Below are 10,448 nucleotides of genomic sequence, written 5' to 3'. Positions count from 1 at the left end.
AGATGGACACCAGCTTGTGTGCTTGACTACAGCTACCGGAATTGAAGATTTGCAAGTTTCCAACTTTTTGACCAGTTCCAGTGCATTGCAGGAGTTCCTCTTTATCCAAAGCGCTTTACAGAGCAAACAGCAAGATGTACAGGAACTGCCAGGAATGGAGGTCAACAGCTGCATCTTTTACTTCATTTGTAAAGATACTGTAAAATCAGACTGAGAGTACTTACCTCTCACGGTGAAAGTGCTTAAAACATTTGCAACTCACAGGCCTAATCAGCTTGTGATCCAACATATCATTCTTCTTGCTACAAACTACTCCTAAGAACGTGTGCCGAGACTTTTCCGTTGATTTACCAGAACTTCTTTACCCTATCCAAGACTTTAGCCCATTGACTTTGGCCTAACCTCTTGAACTGAATCGACTCTTCTGGTGAACTCTAAATATCTGCACTGTCTAAGAATAACTTGCAACTTTTCATGTTCTGAATAACCTATTCCTTTTTGCTCCTACTTCAAAGTATTCTGAATGCCATTTTGCCCCTCCTTCAAAGTAATTTGAATTCCTCAGAAGTGTATAGTACTGAAGTATATTTGTGTATGATAGTTAACTGCCTCCTTCTAGTGAATGTTTTATAACTGACTGTTTAATAAATTAATAAGTGTTTAGCCAAGAAACCTTGAGTGTAACAGTTTATTTGAACACCTGTGATTGTAGATCTCTGTGTAACATCCTTACAGCTCACATTCCCTCTTGAAATAAGCCTGGCTGCTCAGCTCCGCTACCAAAAGACATATACCAAAGGTTGGTTTTGCTTACACCTGTAGACCTAGTTGTGTGTAGTGGTCCCAAAGGGTACTGCATACAAACTTTGCCTAACAGGCCAGGATGTTCAGGGATCGAGATCCGTAATGCCCCTGATGGTTCACATAAGCCATTGCCATGGGGTTGTCCATCAAGCCCATCTCTACCTTCCCTTTGAACTACTCTACAAACCTTTTCAGCGCCAAGTGTTTGGCTGACAATTCGGTACCAATTTGAGAATCGGACAGAATCTTCGTGACTCCATGTTTTTGAACCACCCTGGACCCCAGAGTGTCACCACATCACAGGTTGCTGACATCTGTAGTATGGATGATCCTCATCGGGCAATACAATACAATACTCATTGGGCAGCTGCTTCTGCGCAACCACCAGGCCCAGTCCCTCTTTAAGCGCTGAGATATAGGAATCTGGAACCCAATGGATTGGGAGGCTGGGATCCAATGATCCACTAGATGTGAAACCAGGGGTCTGAGATGCAGACAGGCTCAAGGGACCAAAAAAACACCAAGATGCAATATGACCCTGCAAACACGGAATATATCTCCCAGAAACCCAATTCCTACTGAGGCCACTGGACAGAGATGTCTGGAGGTGATCCACCCTTTCCCAGGAGAGAAAGACCATTCCCTGTGTGGTGCAGAACTGGGCTCAGCCGGGATTTCTGCCAATTGTCCTGTCTGGCAGCGCTCGAGAGACCAGATGAAGATGGGCCTGCACTGATCGCTGAATCTCTGCCTTGTTTAACCATTCATCGAGATATGGGCATAATTGAATTGAATTTCCTGCAGATGAATGTGAGCAAAGAGGGTAGCTACAACCTTTGTGAAGACCCTTGGAGCTGTCTTTAACTCAAAGGTTAGAACCAAGAATTGGGAATGACTTCCCCACTGAACACCTGAGATACATCCTTTGGGAGAGGTGCATGGTCACATGGCAGTAGACATCCTGGAGATTCAAGGATACCTACTAATCCCCTTCCTGATAAGGGGTCCAGGGATGAATATCAGTTTCTAAACTCTCAATCAGCCCACACCTCTAGTACACTAGAAGGGATCCGAACAGATTTGAAAAACAAGCAAATTATAAACCGCCTTGTCCATTTTTGATAACGTGGATGTAACCACAAGCTTATCTCCAAAAAGTCGTGGATCGTTGGTTTGCAGCACCACAGAAAAATTACAATTACCCAATGATAAAAGGGACTGTTGAGTCGAAGTTGTATAAACATATTTACGTTATTATTATCACAACAGACAGTTCTAGCACAATACCAAATACAACCCACCCTGTAAAGGGATGCAGATAACAGACAGTTTCAAAGAAGGGAAAGGGATACACTCTGGATACTGAGAGGAGGGTAGTCGGTATAGTAACTAATCACAATAGATCAAAAATACTTGGTTTCAACACAAAGGGCCTCATTACGAGGCAGGCGGAATGGGTTTAACGGCACCGGTAATGATGCCCGTGCCGTTAAACCCACTCTGCCCTATTACGAGGTTCCCTCGCGGGACCCGGAAAGGATGTCTGGTAAAACCAGATGTCCTTACCGGGTCCCGCGAGGGGACCAGGGAGCTAACAACGGGCCCGTTATTAACGGGCTCGTTGTTAGCTCCCTTTCCATTCCCATTGAGCCCTATGGGGCTGAAATGGGAATGGGGATCAATTTTTACCGGGCCCATGGAATGGGCAATTACTGGGTCCGCGAAGGTCGGCATGATACGGTAATTGCCCATTCTATGGGGTCGGTAAAAAATCATTATCAGCGGCAGCCGTGCCCTTAATAAGGGCACGGCTACCGCCAGACTCCTAATGAGGCCCAAAGATAGCAATGGGCTTTAAAATGTCACTAGGGGCATTCGGAGAAGGACCAGGGGGGCAGAACCACAATGTACATTGTGCTGGAGATGTTCTTGGTGCTCGACAGGGTTGAGTCAGTTTCAGGGCTCCTTGCAGCTTCTGCAACAGAGTTCAAGACGGGAGGCCGCTGGGGGTATCAGGCGGCATGCAGTCCAGCGTGTGAAGCTGGAGGGATGGCTGAAGGCTGGCCTACACAACGGCTCGGGGTCAGGAATCACTGTCTCAGTGCTGGACAGAGGTTCTGAAGCACTGGGCGAGGCATCTTGGAAGGCTTTAAAGACTAGGGTGTAACAACTCTCAGCAGTGCAGTCGGTTGCAACTCGAGGGACTTGACTGACTCAAAAATGTCCTTTAAGTCAGACTTTGGTAGATGCTTGTTGATGCACTTCTCCTAGATTCTTCACTGGGCTTGTGTCAACCTTTAAGGTCAGATGGCCCAAAGCTTAGGACAGTGTTGCAGGCAGCTGCCTTGTCCTTGGTTTGGTTCAAAGACTCTCTGGCACTTTACACGTAGGAAGCTAGCTGCAGAGCCTAGCAGGGCATGCTGTGTGCTGGCTGGGTACCGGTTCTGGAGCTGCTGGAGGGTCTTCTGCATTCAGTATCTCCCTATGTTCCGTGGGAGATGTTTAGGGGAGGGATTTTGCTTCCCTATTGGAGATCCAGGCCTTCCTTCACTGGCGGAAGATCTAAGCCAGGGTCCAATGCTCAGTTCTTCTTGTTACTCCTTGCAAAGTCTTCAGATAATCAGCCATAAGAGGGGCTCAGCCCTATTTTAAAGTCAAATGGACCCCATGGATTGGTGTAGGCTACGCCTACCTTAATGAACCAATCCTGGGTTAACACCAACAATCTCCTATATGTATGAGGTCATAACCAGAGTGCTCTGTGACAGAAAAGATAAAAGGGGTGAAAGCATGTACTAACCAGCTTCCTGTCTGTTGTGGATCAAAGAGTCTCTCTGGTTAATGGAGCTCTCTGTGGTTCCTAATTAAGACGGCAGGTCGACCTTGAAGCTGCAGCGAGACCAGGCTCTCTGGCTCCCCCAAATCACATTCTCGTACCTTCTGAATCGGGGTCCCATGCAGGGATGACTACTATAATACCTGCAGTCTGTAGTAATATATAGCACCTTGGAGTGTGTAGTACCTGTAGTAATATATAACGCCTTGGAGTGTGTAGCACCTCACTGAATGTCATGACATTTTGATGCCAGCAATAACGTGGCATACACATATAGCCAGTCCTATGTTACCAGTATAACATGTGATATGGGGCTGGAGACATGCAAGGTATAGGATTTATAATACAGCAAAAAGCAATGTGAATCTGCAAGTTTAAAAGTGCACCAAATGTATTTCCTCTTCTTTTAAATACCTCATGCATAGGAGACTACATTATACATCTAACTTACTGACTTAATTAACCATTACTAATTACTAATTACTAGAGCTAACCTATTAACATTATAATGTAATCTCTGTGTGAAAAATGAGGTGAAAATGCATATTCTGAAATTCGTTTATCAAACGTGCACTGGAATTTGTTTTTCTTCATTCTATTCCTATGATTGCGGTAGCGTCCATGTAGTTATGGTTAAGTTGGTGTTTCCATAGGAAGAGCACTTTTTGGGTGGCTTATAACTTCGCTCCCTCTGGACGAATCCTCACCAAACGTTGCAAAAAAAAGTGTATGGCCTGCTCTAAATATTTTTGCAAAGTTTGGAGAGGTTTGGTCCAGGAGGGGCAAAGTTATAGGGGGGGTCCCAAAACTGTAGTTTTTTCCTATAGACATAATGGGAAAAAACTTTGCGCACGGCTACAGCCCGAACCGCTGGACGGATTTACACCAAATTTGTGGCAGAAGCGGCGGCTTGGTCCCAAAAGCGTGCTTTTGCAAATTGTAAATCCGTCCAGTAGTTTTTTTAAAAATGACCAAAATGTAAGGCAAAAAAATTAGTGATATCTGTGTTCGCGTGGAGCGCGTCAAATTTTCTGTGGCGCCCACCATCTTGTATTCGCCGTCGACCGCATACAGCGCGGTGAAACTTGGATTAAAAATTGTATTTAATGGAGTGTGTTGGTGTGTAAGAGTGTTTGGGGAGGGTGGGGGAGTATGAGATAGGTTCAATGTTTTGTTTTTTATGTGCTATACGCTTTTGTTGTGTTCGATATGTCCGCGGAGAACACGGCTGTTCTGACATTTTGTAAATAAAGTAAATGGTGGGGTGTTCAGAGGACGGAGTATGTGTCCTTTTTGTTCGCAAGGAAGGTAAAATTGAGCTAAAAACACTTGCGGTGTATTTAAATGCTCGTAAATACACAAACTGGGGGTGTCCTGAGGACGCTGTCCGTATTGTAATCTGTCAATTTGAATGTGTTCTAAGAACACTTGCGGTGTCCCGAAATGGTTGCAATTAAACAAAATGGGGGTGTTCTGAGAACGTTGTTTGTATTGTTTGGTGTCAGGTTGAAAGTGTTCTACGAACCCTCCTTTTGTCTGCTTATAGTACAATTTCGTATGGGCCTCACCCGACTTTTTGTCCTCTAAAGAATCGATAAATCAGGCTGGTGTGCGCCGACATTATGTGATAATCCTGTGACTGGCGCTATTGACCTGGCTGACTTGCTTTTGCGACACTAAATCATATCTCCCGCCCCTGAGCCTGACATTATGAAAGCATTCATATTCCCCGCCTCTCTCCGTGATGTTACAGGGTGTGTCATCAAACGTGCCCAGTCGTCTCCAGTCCTACGCGACTTTACACAGAACCCGGAAGACAACACACATTGGGGGTCATTCCAAGGTTGGAGGTAAGGAATTACCGGCACCGGTAAGGGTGTCGATGCCGGTAATCCCTTACCTCCGTATTCCGAGGTCCCTTTGCGGGTCCTTCCTTACCTCCTGCTTTTAGCAGGAGTAAAGTACGGGACCCGCAAAGGTACTTCGGAGGTAATTACGGTACCGTAATTTACGGTGCCGTAATTACCTCCTTCCCCATTCCCATTGAGCCCTATGGGGCAGAAATGGGAATGGGGAAGGGCAAAAGGTGAATCGGGAATTACTGGTCCCTCCAACCCTGGAATGGACCGGTAATTACTCCATTCACCATGCCGGATTTGGGACGGTTTCGGAGGCAACCATGGAGCTAATTACTCCATGGTTAGCTCCAAACCCAGAATGAGGCCCATTATGTCACAACACAGCGCGCCACAATTCAGAATATGAAACTGTGATTTAAAAGCAAACAGCAAGATTGTAAATTTTGTAAAGTACATTTATTTGACATCAAATGTTTAGAGAATATTCATCGATTTGCATTTGTCTTTGTTGTCGATCCGCAAAAGTTCATGTTGAGCCACGCGATGTTCCTTTGCGGTACAGAGGGTGTTAGATCAGCTTAGAACACAGTGCGCCACAATTTGGAATATGAAACTGTGGTTTAAAAGTAAACAGCAGGATTGTACATTTGGCAAAGTACATTTATTTCACATGAAATGTTTAGTGAATATTCAGCGATTTGCAATTGTCTCTGCTGTCGATCAGCAAAAGTTTATTTTGAGCCACGCACTGTTCCTTTGCGGTAGATAGGCTGTTGGTTTATGATAAAAGCAGTAAATGGTCGCACTGATAATCGGAAGGTTGCTCCAACAACGAGGCATTAGACCACCATAATGGTTGGTATGTTGCTTCTAGCCGCTAGTACTGCGTAAGGGCATATTGGTCCTTGGCGATTGTCCCATAAAATGGTGAGGGTCATGAAGTTGCTTACATGGAGCTGCACCTGGCCGTTGAAAAATCCATCCGCTGGAGTCTGAAAATCGTGACATTGGCAATATGGGGCAACATACCTGTTTTAAAAAACATAAATTAGTCTCACAAGCTGATCTTTATTAAAAATATTCATTTTATTTATTAGGGCGTGAAACTATTTGCTAGCGAAGATAGTGCAACGGAGTATGTTAATAATAAAATAATAACATTTTCGCATTTATATAGCGTTAAGAACCGTCAGGTATCTCAGTGCTGCTTATTAAGACCCACGGTGTGTGGTGTTCATTTATTGACCACGGAAGAATGAAAGGCTGAGTTTGGCTGTGCCAGGATTCGAACCTGCGCTAGCAAGCTGTGCACGGATGTCAAAGCGAGCGCTCTACTTGCTGTGCCACTTGACCGGCTACAATGAAGTAACACAGCGAGTAGAGCGCTTGACCAGCTACAGACCGGTTAAATTATTTCTATTAACCCACCCTGTGTCGTCTGCCTTTTTCAGAGCCCTCTAAAGGACAGGGGATCAATTCGGCGGTGATAGTGCGCGGTAGAAAAAAATATGCCACATTGAACGAACAAGTACAACTTGACCGGACTTTAATGACACGCTATTGTTATTATATTCCGGTATAAAATAATCTAAAGGGTTACTTATATTATAATTGCATTTTCCATTGTCCAAGTGTAGTGCAGTCCCAAAATACGACTCCGCGTGTGCCAACGATCTTTCTCAAAGTGATATAATATACAAAAGTGGTTTCGTTTCAGAAATTTCATCTTTATCGTGTCTTACGTTTTTGCTACACTTCTTCAAAAGAAGTCTTTCAGCACAATCTCTGTCTGTCAAGGTAAAAAAAAAATAGAACCTTATACTGGGAGTCGTGGGCCTCTCCAGGCTGCGAGAAAAAAATGGAAGCAGCTGACCTTCACTGTGAACGAGCATAAATGCTTACTTTGCAACATTCTGTGTAAAGCCATCTGTGAGAACTTGCTGTTTACACTACATCTTTGTATATTGTTTGCATGCTAATAAAAAAAGTTTGTTTAAGGGACGTTATGGTTCCAAGTAAAGCCGAAAAACCCCTGAAATTCGCCAGTATGGTAAGCTAAGCAACCATAACTCGCGCCACCACCGTGCACTGCTAAGACTAACACCCAGGACATCAAAGATGACATCGCAAATGTCATTGATGACATCACTGATGACATCACATGTGCATTTACTTTTCATGAAATTTGTGTACTAGGGATTTTTATTATAATGTTGCGAAAAAAGTGTCAAGGATCATTGCAATAAATATCATACCGTAATTAGTGCTTTGAACGATGCATTGATATAAACAGCATTGTATTATGGGGTTCTATCTAGTATACTGAGCTACTAATGGAGAAACATAGCATTGTGTGCAGCGTACAAGATGAAAGTATAATATTTGTAATGTTAATATGTTGTATAATGAAATGATAATTGTCCTGAAATGTTCGAAAATAAACAAAATGGGAGTGTTCTGAGGACGTTCTTCATATTGTGTGACTGCTTAGCTGTATGCAATGAGGGAATGGCACAGAGAGTAAAGTGGAAATGGTAGAAGGGGTGTCGAAGATTTACGCGGTCTGCGGACACCGCAGCTGTTCGTGGACAGGGCGTGCTACATCTAGGGTTTTCCAGCAAATCCAACATAGAAAGAAGACTGTACGGATTAGCCAATCAGATGTCGAGGTTGTGGATTTGTGTTGAAAGAGACTGTGTGTGGTGAAGATGGCAGAAGTAGAGAAAGTCAGTGTGTTGGTGCTTGGAGATATGTTTGTGCATGGTTTACAACAGTACGCTCGATGCAGGCATGTTGAAAAGAACTTTGATGTGAAAGGAGTGGAGGTGGTGTGGAGCACTGTGCCTGATTGCAATGTACAGGGAATTGTACACGTTTGTGAGGATATGGCCACGATGAACAGTCCACATGTGGTAGTTTTGCACTATGGTGCTTTCCATTTGGGCAACGTCAGTGCCCCTACTTTGTTGGCTGATTTGGAACGCTTGGTTCAAGCCGTAATGAAGATCCTTCCAAATGCAAAAGTAATTTTTTCTGGATTACTACCTAGGGCAATATGGGACAATAGTTCAGTTTTTTGTCCTCAGCAAAACATTGCTAGGTGTGTCATCAACCGAGGCATGTGTGCCTTCATGCTTAGAGCTGGTATGTTCTTCTGTAATAATGAGAATATTGATGCGAGTAATACTGTTAATTTTAAAGAAGATGGCATCTCTTTATCTTTTACGGGAAATGCATTTCTATTTTGGATTGTTAGGGTTGCTTTGGAGAAGGTTATGTGAAGATTTTAGGAGTAAAGTAAGAAAAAAACAAGAAAAAAATACAAAATAACAGGTGTCTGTCAAGCATCTGTAAAAAAAACAAAAAAAACGGCTCTTTTCAGAGCCAACTTCAAAGGGGAAATGGGGCACACTATTTAAATTTACATTCACCACGCTCAGATTCTCGATATGTCCGCGGACATGGCAGTAGTCCGCGGACATCAAAATCACTACGTGGGGGTTCAGTATGTTCTATGTTACATGTATATGAAGACAGGGATATTATGGTTAAGTTGTGCTACTAAAAACCTATGAAATTCAGTGAAAAAACTTTGTTAAAGGGACGTTATGGTTAAGTTGCGCTACTAAAAACCTATGAAATTCAGTAAAAAAACGTTGTTAAAGGGACGTTATGGTTCAAAGTAAAACCGGAAAACCCCTGAAATTCGGCAGTTATGGTAAGATAAGCAACCATAACTCGTGCCACCGTGCACTGCTAACACTAACACCCAGGACATCAAAATGACATCACAAATGTCATTGATGAACCCGGCAAATACTTTTCCAGTGGTATCAAGGAGTGAAAGTAAACAGTAATTTTTCCGGAAGTAGTCAGTCCCCGATTTTAAACACAGGGATATAAATCATCTTTTTCCATGAGGCGGGGATACCCCTTTCTCGAAATACTTTTTCAAACAAATCACATAATACAACTGCCCATAATTCAGAATTACCCTTGAGTAACGCTGCAGAAAGGTCATTTCATTTTGTTTAGTGGGCTATCATATCTCAAATTTCGAAATTCATTGGCCACTTCACACTTTTAGTCTGGAAAGGCGACTCCTGGATATCACTTTTCTTAATATTTTCCTCAATGAAGATGCGCCATACATTAGCCATTGCCATCCTCTTTTGTCATCGTAATCCTCAGTGGGCTTTTTTCCAGGGGCCACACCGACAGATGGCACCTCCGGTGACAGTTTTTTGCAATGGTCATAGCAAGAAGTGATAGATTGAGGTACACAAGATTTGTCTAATTCAAATCCTAAGAACTCCAATGAGTCTGTCTGGTTTCTAATCAAGGACAATGTCATAGGTAATACATAATGGACACAAGCCATACAACCAGCACCCCCCGCCCCCGCTGCTCAGGAGCAATGCAATCAAAATCACAAGTATTCAGAATACGTGATGATGGTATTTTAGCAAAGCTCTTCAGTAGAGTCTATTAATATGCCATTTTATCCTTGCCTCAGCTCTGTATTTCAAATTCGAGCATGTAGGGTTACTCCTGTGCTTGATGAATCGGCAGGAGCTGGCAAAGGAATATTATGACTAGAATCTGCCCCTACACCCACATTAATGGCAGCCACACACGGCACACAAGGCAGTACGGCATTCATACTCATTAGTTCATGAGAGGATACATTTCTGTCATTAGGATAAGAAGCATTAGCCTCATTATCTTGCAACAACCAGCTAGTAAGTGGACCCGCACTTTGGTGTCGACTGTTTTTGCTCCTTAACGCTTTTTACTTCGCCTTGTTAGTCAGTTGACTCTGAGTTATTACTGCCACAATAGTCGATTGAAAGGATTATACAGCGAATACCTCTAATGGGGTAGCAGCCAAGTCCAAGTCGGTGCATCTCGCTACTTTTTTCTTTGACTTTTTAGTCCTCTGTACTTGC

Source organism: Ambystoma mexicanum, chromosome 2q (genome assembly GCF_040938575.1).
Source record: "Ambystoma mexicanum isolate Mex_15411 chromosome 2q, UKY_AmexF1_1, whole genome shotgun sequence".
Classification (NCBI taxonomy): domain Eukaryota; kingdom Metazoa; phylum Chordata; class Amphibia; order Caudata; family Ambystomatidae; genus Ambystoma; species Ambystoma mexicanum.
Note: the sequence above shows the minus strand (reverse complement) of the source record.